Source organism: Schistocerca gregaria, chromosome 10 (assembly GCF_023897955.1).
Source record: "Schistocerca gregaria isolate iqSchGreg1 chromosome 10, iqSchGreg1.2, whole genome shotgun sequence".
Lineage (NCBI taxonomy): Eukaryota > Metazoa > Arthropoda > Insecta > Orthoptera > Acrididae > Schistocerca > Schistocerca gregaria.
The window spans coordinates 104,604,554-104,620,366 of record NC_064929.1 but is presented as its reverse complement, the minus strand read 5'-3'; the positions used below and the strand labels follow the sequence as shown (position 1 = coordinate 104,620,366).

The 15,813-nt window shown below is 49.3% G+C and overlaps 4 non-coding genes across 4 annotated transcripts; all 4 read right to left on the bottom strand.

Moving 5' to 3' along the window:
• Nucleotides 1–2,548: 2,548 nt before the first annotated feature.
• Nucleotides 2,549–2,621, bottom strand: Trnaa-cgc (transfer RNA alanine (anticodon CGC)). Its single transcript has one exon. It is a non-coding gene; the product is annotated as a tRNA-Ala (tRNA).
• An 8,583-nt stretch (nt 2,622–11,204) lies between these two features.
• On the bottom strand, nt 11,205–11,277 carry Trnaa-cgc (transfer RNA alanine (anticodon CGC)). The gene has a single exon. It is a non-coding gene; the product is annotated as a tRNA-Ala (tRNA).
• Nucleotides 11,278–12,646: 1,369 nt separating this feature from the next.
• Trnaa-cgc (transfer RNA alanine (anticodon CGC)) lies at nt 12,647–12,719 on the bottom strand. The gene has a single exon. It is a non-coding gene; the product is annotated as a tRNA-Ala (tRNA).
• Nucleotides 12,720–15,543: 2,824 nt separating this feature from the next.
• Trnaa-ugc (transfer RNA alanine (anticodon UGC)) lies at nt 15,544–15,616 on the bottom strand. The gene has a single exon. It is a non-coding gene; the product is annotated as a tRNA-Ala (tRNA).
• Nucleotides 15,617–15,813: the final 197 nt, after the last annotated feature.

The window sequence follows — 15,813 nt, the reverse complement described above, 5'->3', positions numbered from 1 at the left end:
ACATCTCGAGCCCCATTGTGCTCTCCATTATTTTTGCCAACTCAGTGCCTCGCTCTTTACTACTGTGTACCAATCTTGTCGTCCAACTGCAAAACACTGGGCCACAACAAGTTTCCGCGTCTCCATTGCACTGCGCATACTACGAAACGCTCCCCAAACTTGGCACTCACCCTCGCAGCCGACTTTTCCGACTTTCCACGACGCTCACGCTAGTGACAGCATTATTTATAGTTCGACGGCGCGCCAAAGCGAATGAGCACATTTCGCCTACGGCTTAGGCCGCCCTCCTAATGTGGCTGCTCGGTGTCTGCAGGCAGCGAGGGTCTGCAAGCTTCCTGTGTTCGCACCTATGTCACCTGTGCTTGCTTGTCAGAGACAGACTATCGCAAAACATACAACTCACTCCATGAATTGATTGCTACGGCATCTGTTATCAGCAGTCACAACTAACAACACCAGTAGCAGCTGACTGCACGCAAAGAATAGGAATGTGCAGTGGGATTTACGTGAACTCGGCGCAAGCTTGTATCTTCCTAGACACATCTGCTGGCTGTGAATTATTCCACTTGCATATCAAGGTGCGCATGTAGGTGTGTTAAAAATTCAGCAGGCACTGGGTATTGATCCCAGTACCTCTCGCATACTAATCGAGCGCTCTACCATCTGAGCTACGCCCGCCCCCCCGAAGACTAATGGTGCTACATACAGCCATATAGACGACACAAACCCTTGCACACCCATTATTCAGCAGACAAACACTACTCTCTATGTATCCGTTAGGGTGTCTTTCAGGTTTCGTGCATTCTGTATCGAATCGTAGTTGGCCACAATGAAAGTAGCACGTATAACGTCGAAAGTAGAATTCGGACACCGCTCTGAGTAAGACCAACGTGTTGTCCACCCTCTAGACTTCAATGAGGTTAAGCCGCGATACCTAAGACAGATCTGCACTCGATGACACCTCGATAACAGCCGGTCCCCACACTTACATCTTGCTCTCCTTACGTCAGTATACATCATATCAGTCTGTGACGCTGGCTTTGCAACATCTTGCGTGCCTTTAGGTTCGCCGCGACCAACACTTACCATGCACTGACCACAAAAAATGGAGGCGCCGCGGCTTGAACCCTGGACCTTTCACATGCCAAGCGAACGCTCTACCAACTGAGCTACGCCCCATGCACGAGCAAACTGCTCTATTCCCCATTCTTTGCGACTCAGATGCGCACGGACACGATGGTTGGTTGGTTTGTAGCGGTGAAGGGAGCAGAGTACAAAGGCGCGGACCCGTTCATATACACAAAAGTTCCAAGTAGTTTCCATGCTCTGGTATTACAAATGCAAATTCCGTCTGTTTTTAACGTCTTAAATTGAAAGAGCCGTCACAAATTGCTCCGTTTTCACTCCTTGTCGACAATCATACAGCACGTGAGGTAACAAACACATCTCGAGCCCCATTGTGCTCTCCATTATTTTTGCCAACTCAGTGCCTCGCTCTTTACTACTGTGTACCAATCTTGTCGTCCAACTGCAAAACACTGGGCCACAACAAGTTTCCGCGTCTCCATTGCACTGCGCATACTACGAAACGCTCCCCAAACTTGGCACTCACCCTCGCAGCCGACTTTTCCGACTTTCCACGACGCTCACGCTAGTGACAGCATTATTTATAGTTCGACGGCGCGCCAAAGCGAATGAGCACATTTCGCCTACGGCTTAGGCCGCCCTCCTAATGTGGCTGCTCGGTGTCTGCAGGCAGCGAGGGTCTGCAAGCTTCCTGTGTTCGCACCTATGTCACCTGTGCTTGCTTGTCAGAGACAGACTATCGCAAAACATACAACTCACTCCATGAATTGATTGCTACGGCATCTGTTATCAGCAGTCACAACTAACAACACCAGTAGCAGCTGACTGCACGCAAAGAATAGGAATGTGCAGTGGGATTTACGTGAACTCGGCGCAAACTTGTATCTTCCTAGACACATCTGCTGGCTGTGAATTATTCCACTTGCATATCAAGGTGCGCATGTAGGTGTGTTAAAAAATCTGGAGGTACTGGGTATTGATCCCAGTACCTCTCTCATACTAAGCGAGCGCTCTACCATCTGAGCTACGACCGCCCCCCCGAAGACTAATGGTGCTACATAGAGCCATATAGACGACACAGACCCTTGCACACCCATTATTCAGCAGACAAACACTACTCTCTATGTATCCGTTAGGGTGTCTTCCAGGTTTCGTGCATTCTGTATAGAATCGTAGTTGGCCACAATGAAAGTGGCACGTATGACGTCGAAAATAGAATTCGGACACCGCTCTGAGTAAGACCAACGTGTTGTCCACCCTCTAGACTTCAATGAGGTTAAGCCGCGATACCTAAGACAGATCTGCACTCGATGACACCTCGATAACAGCCGGTCCCCACACTTACATCTTGCTCTCTTTACGTCAGTATACATCATATCAGTCTGTGACGCTGGCTTTGCAACATCTTGCGTGCCTTTAGGTTCGCCGCGACCAACACTTACCATGCACTGACCACAAAAAATTGAGGCGCCGCGGCTTGAACCCTGGACCTTTCACATGCGAAGCGAACGCTCTACCAACTGAGCTACGCCCCATGCACGAGCAAACTGCGCTATTCCCCATTCTTTGCGACTCAGATGCGCACGGACACGATGGTTGGTTGGTTTGTAGCGGTGAAGGGAGCAGAGTACAAAGGCGCGGACCCGTTCATATACACAAAAGTTCCAAGTAGTTTCGATGCTCTGGTATTACAAATGCAAATTCCGTCTGTTTTTAACGTCTTAAATTGAAAGAGCCGTCACAAATTGCTCCGTTTTCACTCCTTGTCGACAATCATACAGCACCTGAGGTAACAAACACATCTCGAGCCCCATTGTGCACTCCATTATTCATGCCAACTCAGTGCCTCGCTCTTTACTACTGTGTACCAATCTTGTCGTCCAACTGCAAAACACTGGGCCACAACAAGTTTCCGCGTCTCCATTGCACTGCGCATACTACGAAACGCTCCCCAAACTTGGCACTCACCCTCGCAGCCGACTTTTCCGACTTTCCACGACGCTCACGCTAGTGACAGCATTATTTATAGTTCGACGTCGCGCCAAAGCGAATGAGCACATTTCGCCTACGGCTTAGGCCGCCCTCCTAGTGTGGCTGCTCGGTGTCTGCAGGCAGCGAGGGTCTGCAAGCTTCCTGTGTTCGCACCTATGTCACCTGTGCTTGCTTGTCAGAGACAGACTATCGCAAAACATACAACTCACTCCATGAATTGATTGCTACGGCATCTGTTATCAGCAGTCACAACTAACAACACCAGTAGCAGCTGACTGCACGCAAAGAATAGGAATGTGCAGTGGGATTTACGTGAACTCGGCGCAAGCTTGTATCTTCCTAGACACATCTGCTGGCTGTGAATTATTCCACTTGCATATCAAGGTGCGCATGTAGGTGTGTTAAAAATTCTTGCGGCACTGGGTATTGATACCAGTACCTCTCGCATACTAATCGAGCGCTCTACCATCTGAGCTACGCCCGCCCCCCCGAAGACTAATGGTGCTACATACAGCCATATAGACGACACAGACCCTTGCACACCCATTATTCAGCAGACAAACACTACTCTCTATGTATCCGTTAGGGTGTCTTTCAGGTTTCGTGCATTCTGTATAGAATCGTAGTTGGCCACAATGAAAGTGGCACGTATGACGTCGAAAATAGAATTCGGACACCGCTCTGAGTAAGACCAACGTGTTGTCCACCCTCTAGACTTCAATGAGGTTAAGCCGCGATACCTAAGACAGATCTGCACTCGATGACACCTCGATAACAGCCGGTCCCCACACTTACATCTTGCTCTCTTTACGTCAGTATACATCATATCAGTCTGTGACGCTGGCTTTGCAACATCTTGCGTGCCTTTAGGTTCGCCGCGACCAACACTTACCATGCACTGACCACAAAAAATGGAGGCGCCGCGGCTTGAACCCTGGACCTTTCACATGCGAAGCGAACGCTCTACCAACTGAGCTACGCCCCATGCACGAGCAAACTGCGCTATTCCCCATTCTTTGCGACTCAGATGCGCACGGACACGATGGTTGGTTGGTTTGTAGCGGTGAAGGGAGCAGAGTACAAAGGCGCGGACCCGTTCATATACACAAAAGTTCCAAGTAGTTTCCATGCTCTGGTATTACAAATGCAAATTCCGTCTGTTTTTAACGTCTTAAATTGAAAGAGCCGTCACAAATTGCTCCGTTTTCACTCCTAGTCGACAATCATACAGCACCTGAGGTAACAAACACATCTCGAGCCCCATTGTGCACTCCATTATTCATGCCAACTCAGTGCCTCGCTCTTTACTACTGTGTACCAATCTTGTCGTCCAACTGCAAAACACTGGGCCACAACAAGTTTCCGCGTCTCCATTGCACTGCGCATACTACGAAACGCTCCCCAAACTTGGCACTCACCCTCGCAGCCGACTTTTCCGACTTTCCACGACGCTCACGCTAGTGACAGCATTATTTATAGTTCGACGTCGCGCCAAAGCGAATGAGCACATTTCGCCTACGGCTTAGGCCGCCCTCCTAGTGTGGCTGCTCGGTGTCTGCAGGCAGCGAGGGTCTGCAAGCTTCCCGTGTTCGCACCTATGTCACCTGTGCTTGCTTGTCAGAGACAGACTATCGCAAAACATACAACTCACTCCATGAATTGATTGCTACGGCATCTGTTATCAGCAGTCACAACTAACAACACCAGTAGCAGCTGACTGCACGCAAAGAATAGGAATGTGCAGTGGGATTTACGTGAACTCGGCGCAAGCTTGTATCTTCCTAGACACATCTGCTGGCTGTGAATTATTCCACTTGCATATCAAGGTGCGCATGTAGGTGTGTTAAAAATTCTGGAGGCACTGGGTATTGATCCCAGTACCTCTCGCATACTGAGCGAGCGCTCTACCATCTGAGCTACGACCCCCCCCCGAAGACTAATGGTGCTACATACAGCCATATAGACGACACAGACCCTTGCACACCCATTATTCAGCAGACAAACACTACTCTCTATGTATCCGTTAGGGTGTCTTCCAGGTTTCGTGCATTCTGTATAGAATCGTAGTTGGCCACAATGAAAGTGGCACGTATGACGTCGAAAATAGAATTCGGACACCGCTCTGAGTAAGACCAACGTGTTGTCCACCCTCTAGACTTCAATGAGGTTAAGCCGCGATACCTAAGACAGATCTGCACTCGATGACACCTCGATAACGGCCGGTCCCCACACTTACATCTTGCTCTCCTTACGTCAGTATACATTATATCAGTCTGTGACGCTGGCTTTGCAACATCTTGCGTGCCTTTAGGTTCGCCGCGACCAACACTTACCATGCACTGACCACAAAAAATGGAGGCGCCGCGGCTTGAACTCTGGACCTTTCACAAATGCGAAGCGAACGCTCTACCAACTGAGCTACGCCCCATGCACGAGCAAACTGCGCTATTCCCCATTCTTTGCGACTCAGATGCGCACGGACACGATGGTTGGTTGGTTTGTAGCGGTGAAGGGAGCAGAGTGCAAAGGCGCGGACCCGTTCATATACACAAAAGTTCCAAGTAGTTTCCATGCTCTGGTATTACAAATGCAAATTCCGTCTGTTTTTAACGTCTTAAATTGAAAGAGCCATCACAAATTGCTCCGTTTTCACTCCTTGTCGACAATCATACAGCACCTGAGGTAACAAACACATCTCGAGCCCCATTGTGCTCTCCATTATTTTTGCCAACTCAGTGCCTCGCTCTTTACTACTGTGTACCAATCTTGTCGTCCAACTGCAAAACACTGGGCCACAACAAGTTTCCGCGTCTCCATTGCACTGCGCATACTACGAAACGCTCCCCAAACTTGGCACTCACCCTCGCAGCCGACTTTTCCGACTTTCCACGACGCTCACGCTAGTGACAGCATTATTTATAGTTCGACGGCGCGCCAAAGCGAATGAGCACATTTCGCCTACGGCTTAGGCCGCCCTCCTAATGTGGCTGCTCGGTGTCTGCAGGCAGCGAGGGTCTGCAAGCTTCCTGTGTTCGCACCTATGTCACCTGTGCTTGCTTGTCAGAGACAGACTATCGCAAAACATACAACTCACTCCATGAATTGATTGCTACGGCATCTGTTATCAGCAGTCACAACTAACAACACCAGTAGCAGCTGACTGCACGCAAAGAATAGGAATGTGCAGTGGGATTTACGTGAACTCGGCGCAAGCTTGTATCTTCCTAGACACATCTGCTGGCTGTGAATTATTCCACTTGCATATCAAGGTGCGCATGTAGGTGTGTTAAAAATTCTGGAGGCACTGGGTATTGATCCCAGTACCTCTCGCATACTAATCGAGCGCTCTACAATCTGAGCTACGACCGCCTCCCCGAAGACTAATGGTGCTACATACAGCCATATAGACGACACAGACCCTTGCACACCCATTATTCAGCAGACAAACACTACTCTCTATGTATCCGTTAGGGTGTCTTCCAGGTTTCGTGCATTCTGTATAGAATCGTAGTTGGCCACAATGAAAGTGGCACGTATGACGTCGAAAATAGAATTCGGACACCGCTCTGAGTAAGACCAACGTGTTGTCCACCCTCTAGACTTCAATGAGGTTAAGCCGCGATACCTAAGACAGATCTGCACTCGATGACACCTCGATAACAGCCGGTCCCCACACTTACATCTTGCTCTCTTTACGTCAGTATACATCATATCAGTCTGTGACGCTGGCTTTGCAACATCTTGCGTGCCTTTAGGTTCGCCGCGACCAACACTTACCATGCACTGACCACAAAAAATTGAGGCGCCGCAGTTTGAACCCTGGACCTTTCACATGCCAAGCGAACGCTCTACCAACTGAGCTACGCCCCATGCACGAGCAAACTGCGCTATTCCCCATTCTTTGCGACTCAGATGCGCACGGACACGATGGTTGGTTGGTTTGTAGCGGTGAAGGGAGCAGAGTACAAAGGCGCGGACCCGTTCATATACACAAAAGTTCCAAGTGGTTTCGATGCTCTGGTATTACAAATGCAAATTCCGTCTGTTTTTAACGTCTTAAATTGAAAGAGCCGTCACAAATTGCTCCGTTTTCACTCCTTGTCGACAATCATACAGCACCTGAGGTAACAAACACATCTCGAGCCCCATTGTGCTCTCCATTATTTTTGCCAACTCAGTGCCTCGCTCTTTACTACTGTGTACCAATGTTGTCGTCCAACTGCAAAACACTGGGCAACAACAAGTTTCCGCGTCTCCATTGCACTGCGCATACTACGAAACGCTCCCCAAACTTGGCACTCACCCTCGCAGCCGACTTTTCCGACTTTCCACGACGCTCACGCTAGTCACAGCATTATTTATAGTTCGACGTCGCGCCAAAGCGAATGAGCACATTTCGCTAACGGCTTAGGCCGCCCTCCTAGTGTGGCTGCTCCGTGTCTGCAGGCAGCGAGGGTCTGCAAGCTTCCTGTGTTCGCACCTATGTCACCTGTGCTTGCTTGTCAGAGACAGACTATCGCAAAACATACAACTCACTCCATGAATTGATTGCTACGGCATCTGTTATCAGCAGTCACAACTAGCAACACCAGTAGCAGCTGACTGCACGCAAAGAATAGGAATGTGCAGTGGGATTTACGTGAACTCGGCGCAAGCTTGTATCTTCCTAGACACATCTGCTGGCTGTGAATTATTCCACTTGCATATCAAGGTGCGCATGTAGGTGTGTTAAAAATTCTGGAGGCACTGGGTATTAATCCCAGTACCTCTCGCATACTAATCGAGCGCTCTACCATCTGAGCTACGACCGCCCCCCCGAAGACTAATTGTGCTACATACAGCCATATAGACGACACAGACCCTTGCACACCCATTATTCAGCAGACAAACACTACTCTCTATGTATCCGTTAGGGTGTCTTCCAGGTTTCGTGCATTCTGTATAGAATCGTAGTTGGCCACAATGAAAGTGGCACGTATGACGTCGAAAATAGAATTCGGACACCGCTCTGAGTAAGACCAACGTGTTGTCCACCCTCTAGACTTCAATGAGGTTAAGCCGCGATACCTAAGACAGATCTGCACTCGATGACACCTCGATAACAGCCGGTCCCCACACTTACACCTTGCTCTCTTTACGTCAGTATACATCATATCAGTCTGTGACGCTGGCTTTGCAACATCTTGCGTGCCTTTAGGTTCGCCGCGACCAACACTTACCATGCACTGACCACAAAAAATGGAGGCGCCGCGGCTTGAACTCTGGACCTTTCACAAATGCGAAGCGAACGCTCTACCAACTGAGCTACGCCCCATGCACGAGCAAACTGCGCTATTCCCCATTCTTTGCGACTCAGATGCGCACGGACACGATGGTTGGTTGGTTTTTAGCGGTGAAGGGAGCAGAGTACAAAGGCGCGGAACCCGTTCATATACACAAAAGTTCCAAGTAGTTTCCATGCTCTGGTATTACAAATGCAAATTCCGTCTGTTTTTAACGTCTTAAATTGAAAGAGCCGTCACAAATTGCTCCGTTTTCACTCCTTGTCGACAATCATACAGCACCTGAGGTAACAAACACATCTCGAGCCCCATTGTGCTCTCCATTATTTTTGCCAACTCAGTGCCTCGCTCTTTACTACTGTGTACCAATCTTGTCGTCCAACTGCAAAACACTGGGCCACAACAAGTTTCCGCGTCTCCATTGCACTGCGCATACTACGAAACGCTCCCCAAACTTGGCACTCACCCTCGCAGCCGACTTTTCCGACTTTCCACGACGCTCACGCTAGTGACAGCATTATTTATAGTTCGACGGCGCGCCAAAGCGAATGAGCACATTTCGCCTACGGCTTAGGCCGCCCTCCTAATGTGGCTGCTCGGTGTCTGCAGGCAGCGAGGGTCTGCAAGCTTCCTGTGTTCGCACCTATGTCACCTGTGCTTGCTTGTCAGAGACAGACTATCGCAAAACATACAACTCACTCCATGAATTGATTGCTACGGCATCTGTTATCAGCAGTCACAACTAACAACACCAGTAGCAGCTGACTGCACGCAAAGAATAGGAATGTGCAGTGGGATTTACGTGAACTCGGCGCAAGCTTGTATCTTCCTAGACACATCTGCTGGCTGTGAATTATTCCACTTGCATATCAAGGTGCGCATGTAGGTGTGTTAAAAATTCTGGAGGCACTGGGTATTGATCCCAGTACCTCTCGCATACTAATCGAGCGCTCTACAATCTGAGCTACGACCGCCTCCCCGAAGACTAATGGTGCTACATACAGCCATATAGACGACACAGACCCTTGCACACCCATTATTCAGCAGACAAACACTACTCTCTATGTATCCGTTAGGGTGTCTTCCAGGTTTCGTGCATTCTGTATAGAATCGTAGTTGGCCACAATGAAAGTGGCACGTATGACGTCGAAAATAGAATTCGGACACCGCTCTGAGTAAGACCAACGTGTTGTCCACCCTCTAGACTTCAATGAGGTTAAGCCGCGATACCTAAGACAGATCTGCACTCGATGACACCTCGATAACAGCCGGTCCCCACACTTACATCTTGCTCTCTTTACGTCAGTATACATCATATCAGTCTGTGACGCTGGCTTTGCAACATCTTGCGTGCCTTTAGGTTCGCCGCGACCAACACTTACCATGCACTGACCACAAAAAATTGAGGCGCCGCGGCTTGAACCCTGGACCTTTCACATGCGAAGCGAACGCTCTACCAACTGAGCTACGCCCGATGCACGAGCAAACTGCGCTATTCCCCATTCTTTGCGACTCAGATGCGCACGGACACGATGGTTGGTTGGTTTGTAGCGGTGAAGGGAGCAGAGTACAAAGGCGCGGACCCGTTCATATACACAAAAGTTCCAAGTAGTTTCGATGCTCTGGTATTACAAATGCAAATTCCGTCTGTTTTTAACGTCTTAAATTGAAAGAGCCGTCACAAATTGCTCCGTTTTCACTCCTTGTCGACAATCATACAGCACCTGAGGTAACAAACACATCTCGAGCCCCATTGTGCTCTCCATTATTTTTGCCAACTCAGTGCCTCGCTCTTTACTACTGTGTACCAATGTTGTCGTCCAACTGCAAAACACTGGGCCACAACAAGTTTCCGCGTCTCCATTGCACTGCGCATACTACGAAACGCTCCCCAAACTTGGCACTCACCCTCGCAGCCGACTTTTCCGACTTTCCACGACGCTCACGCTAGTCACAGCATTATTTATAGTTCGACGTCGCGCCAAAGCGAATGAGCACATTTCGCTAACGGCTTAGGCCGCCCTCCTAGTGTGGCTGCTCCGTGTCTGCAGGCAGCGAGGGTCTGCAAGCTTCCTGTGTTCGCACCTATGTCACCTGTGCTTGCTTGTCAGAGACAGACTATCGCAAAACATACAACTCACTCCATGAATTGATTGCTACGGCATCTGTTATCAGCAGTCACAACTAACAACACCAGTAGCAGCTGACTGCCCGCAAAGAATAGGAATGTGCAGTGGGATTTACGTGAACTCGGCGCAAGCTTGTATCTTCCTAGACACATCTGCTGGCTGTGAATTATTCCACTTGCATATCAAGGTGCGCATGTAGGTGTGTTAAAAATTCTGGAGGCACTGGGTATTAATCCCAGTACCTCTCGCATACTAATCGAGCGCTCTACCATCTGAGCTACGACCGCTCCCCCGAAGACTAATTGTGCTACATACAGCCATATAGACGACACAGACCCTTGCACACCCATTATTCAGCAGACAAACACTACTCTCTATGTATCCGTTAGGGTGTCTTCCAGGTTTCGTGCATTCTGTATAGAATCGTAGTTGGCCACAATGAAAGTGGCACGTATGACGTCGAAAATAGAATTCGGACACCGCTCTGAGTAAGACCAACGTGTTGTCCACCCTCTAGACTTCAATGAGGTTAAGCCGCGATACCTAAGACAGATCTGCACTCGATGACACCTCGATAACAGCCGGTCCCCACACTTACACCTTGCTCTCTTTACGTCAGTATACATCATATCAGTCTGTGACGCTGGCTTTGCAACATCTTGCGTGCCTTTAGGTTCGCCGCGACCAACGCTTACCATGCGCTGACCACAAAAAATTGAGGCGCCGCGGCTTGAACCCTGGACCTTTCACATGCGAAGCGAACGCTCTACCAACTGAGCTACGCCCCATGCACGAGCAAACTGCGCTATTCCCCATTCTTTGCGACTCAGATGCGCACGGACACGATGGTTGGTTGGTTTGTAGCGGTGAAGGGAGCAGAGTACAAAGGCGCGGACCCGTTCATATACACAAAACTTAAAAGTAGTTTCGATGCTCTGGTATTACAAATGCAAATTCCGTCTGTTTTTAACGTCTTAAATTGAAAGAGCCGTCACAAATTGCTCCGTTTTCACTCCTTGTCGACAATCATACAGCACCTGAGGTAACAAACACATCTCGAGCCCCATTGTGCTCTCCATTATTTTTGCCAACTCAGTGCCTCGCTCTTTACTACTGTGTACCAATCTTGTCGTCCAACTGCAAAACACTGGGCCACAACAAGTTTCCGCGTCTCCATTGCACTGCGCATACTACGAAACGCTCCCCAAACTTGGCACTCACCCTCTCAGCCGACTTTTCCGACTTTCCACGACGCTCACGCTAGTCACAGCATTATTTATAGTTCGACGTCGCGCCAAAGCGAATGAGCACATTTCGCCTACGGCTTAGGCCGCCCTCCTAGTGTGGCTGCTCGGTGTCTGCAGGCAGCGAGGGTCTGCAAGCTTCCTGTGTTCGCACCTATGTCACCTGTGCTTGCTTGTCAGAGACAGACTATCGCAAAACATACAACTCACTCCATGAATTGATTGCTACGGCATCTGTTATCAGCAGTCACAACTAGCAACACCAGTAGCAGCTGACTGCACGCAAAGAATAGGAATGTGCAGTGGGATTTACGTGAACTCGGCGCAAGCTTGTATCTTCCTAGACACATCTGCTGGCTGTGAATTATTCCACTTGCATATCAAGGTGCGCATGTAGGTGTGTTAAAAATTCTGGAGGCACTGGGTATTGATCCCAGTACCTCTCGCATACTAATCGAGCGCTCTACCATCTGAGCTACGACCGCCCCCCCGAAGACTAATGGTGCTACATACAGCCATATAGACGACACAGACCCTTGCACACCCATTATTCAGCAGACAAACACTACTCTCTATGTATCCGTTAGGGTGTCTTCCAGGTTTCGTGCATTCTGTATAGAATCGTAGTTGGCCACAATGAAAGTGGCACGTATGACGTCGAAAATAGAATTCGGACACCGCTCTGAGTAAGACCAACGTGTTGTCCACCCTCTAGACTTCAATGAGGTTAAGCCGCGATACCTAAGACAGATCTGCACTCGATGACACCTCGATAACAGCCGGTCCCCACACTTACACCTTGCTCTCTTTACGTCAGTATACATCATATCAGTCTGTGACGCTGGCTTTGCAACATCTTGCGTGCCTTTAGGTTCGCCGCGACCAACGCTTACCATGCGCTGACCACAAAAATTTGAGGCGCCGCGGCTTGAACCCTGGACCTTTCACATGCGAAGCGAACGCTCTACCAACTGAGCTACGCCCCATGCACGAGCAAACTGCGCTATTCCCCATTCTTTGCGACTCAGATGCGCACGGACACGATGGTTGGTTGGTTTGTAGCGGTGAAGGGAGCAGAGTACAAAGGCGCGGACCCGTTCATATACACAAAACTTCCAAGTAGTTTCGATGCTCTGGTATTACAAATGCAAATTCCGTCTGTTTTTAACGTCTTAAATTGAAAGAGCCGTCACAAATTGCTCCGTTTTCACTCCTTGTCGACAATCATACAGCACCTGAGGTAACAAACACATCTCGAGCCCCATTGTGCTCTCCATTATTTTTGCCAACTCAGTGCCTCGCTCTTTACTACTGTGTACCAATCTTGTCGTCCAACTGCAAAACACTGGGCCACAACAAGTTTCCGCGTCTCCATTGCACTGCGCATACTACGAAACGCTCCCCAAACTTGGCACTCACCCTCGCAGCCGACTTTTCCGACTTTCCACGACGCTCACGCAACGCTCACGCTAGTCACAGCATTATTTATAGTTCGACGTCGCGCCAAAGCGAATGAGCACATTTCGCCTACGGCTTAGGCCGCCCTCCTAGTGTGGCTGCTCGGTGTCTGCAGGCAGCGAGGGTCTGCAAGCTTCCTGTGTTCGCACCTATGTCACCTGTGCTTGCTTGTCAGAGACAGACTATCGCTAAACATACAACTCACTCCATGAATTGATTGCTACGGCATCTGTTATCAGCAGTCACAACTAGCAACACCAGTAGCAGCTGACTGCACGCAAAGAATAGGAATGTGCAGTGGGATTTACGTGAACTCGGCGCAAGCTTGTATCTTCCTAGACACATCTGCTGGCTGTGAATTATTCCACTTGCATATCAAGGTGCGCATGTAGGTGTGTTAAAAATTCTGGAGGCACTGGGTATTGATCCCAGTACCTCTCGCATACTAAGCGAGCGCTCTACCATCTGTGCTACGACCGCCCCCCCGAAGACTAATGGTGCTACATACAGCCATATAGACGACACAGACCCTTGCACACCCATTATTCAGCAGACAAACACTACTCTCTATGTATCCGTTAGGGTGTCTTCCAGGTTTCGTGCATTCTGTATAGAATCGTAGTTGGCCACAATGAAAGTGGCACGTATGACGTCGAAAATAGAATTCGGACACCGCTCTGAGTAAGACCAACGTGTTGTCCACCCTCTAGACTTCAATGAGGTTAAGCCGCGATACCTAAGACAGATCTGCACTCGATGACACCTCGATAACAGCCGGTCCCCACACTTACATCTTGCTCTCCTTACGTCAGTATACATTATATCAGTCTGTGACGCTGGCTTTGCAACATCTTGCGTGCCTTTAGGTTCGCCGCGACCAACACTTACCATGCACTGACCACAAAAAATGGAGGCGTTGCGGCTTGAACCCTGGACCTTTCACACATGCGAAGCGAACGCTCTACCAACTGAGCTACGCCCCATGCACGAGCAAACTGCGCTATTCCCCATTCTTTGCGACTCAGATGCGCACGGACACGATGGTTGGTTGGTTTGTAGCGGTGAAGGGAGCAGAGTACAAAGGCTCGGACCCGTTCATATACACAAAAGTTCCAAGTAGTTTCGATGCTCTGGTATTACAAATGCAAATTCCGTCTGTTTTTAACGTCTTAAATTGAAAGAGCCGTCACAAATTGCTCCGTTTTCACTCCTTGTCGACAATCATACAGCACCTGAGGTAACAAACACATCTCGAGCCCCATTGTGCACTCCATTATTCATGCCAACTCAGTGCCTCGCTCTTTACTACTGTGTACCAATCTTGTCGTCCAACTGCAAAACACTGGGCCACAACAAGTTTCCGCGTCTCCATTGCACTGCGCATACTACGAAACGCTCCCCAAACTTGGCACTCACCCTCGCAGCCGACTTTTCCGACTTTCCACGACGCTCACGCTAGTCACAGCATTATTTATAGTTCGACGTCGCGCCAAAGCGAATGAGCACATTTCGCTAACGGCTTAGGCCGCCCTCCTAGTGTGGCTGCTCCGTGTCTGCAGGCAGCGAGGGACTGCAAGCTTCCTGTGTTCGCACCTATGTCACCTGTGCTTGCTTGTCAGAGACAGACTATCGCAAAACATACAACTCACTCCATGAATTGATTGCTACGGCATCTGATATCAGCAGTCACAACTAACAACACCAGTAGCAGCTGACTGCACGCAAAGAATAGGAATGTGCAGTGGGATTTACGTGAACTCGGCGCAAGCTTGTATCTTCCTAGACACATCTGCTGGCTGTGAATTATTCCACTTGCATATCAAGGTGCGCATGTAGGTGTGTTAAAAATTCTGGAGGCACTGGGTATTAATCCCAGTACCTCTCGCATACTAATCGAGCGCTCTACCATCTGAGCTACGACCGCCCCCCCGAAGACTAATGGTGCTACATACAGCCATATAGACGACACAGACCCTTGCACACCCATTATTCAGCAGACAAACACTACTCTCTATGTATCCGTTAGGGTGTCTTCCAGGTTTCGTGCATTCTGTATAGAATCGTAGTTGGCCACAATGAAAGTGGCACGTATGACGTCGAAAATAGAATTCGGACACCGCTCTGAGTAAGACCAACGTGTTGTCCACCCTCTAGACTTCAATGAGGTTAAGCCGCGATACCTAAGACAGATCTGCACTCGATAACACCTCGATAACAGCCGGTCCCCACACTTACATCTTGCTCTCTTTACGTCAGTATACATCATATCAGTCTGTGACGCTGGCTTTGCAACATCTTGCGTGCCTTTAGGTTCGCCGCGACCAACACTTACCATGCGCTGACCACAAAAAATTGAGGCGCCGCGGCTTGAACCCTGGACCTTTCACATGCAAAGCGAACGCTCTACCAACTGAGCTACGCCCCATGCACGAGCATACTGCGCTATTCCCCATTCTTTGCGACTCAGATGCGCACGGACACGATGGTTGGTTGGTTTGTAGCGGTGAAGGGAGCAGAGTACAAAGGCGCGGACCCGTTCATATACACAAAAGTTCCAAGTAGTTTCGATGCTCTGGTATTACAAATGCAAATTCCGTCTGTTTTTAACGTCTTAAATTGAAA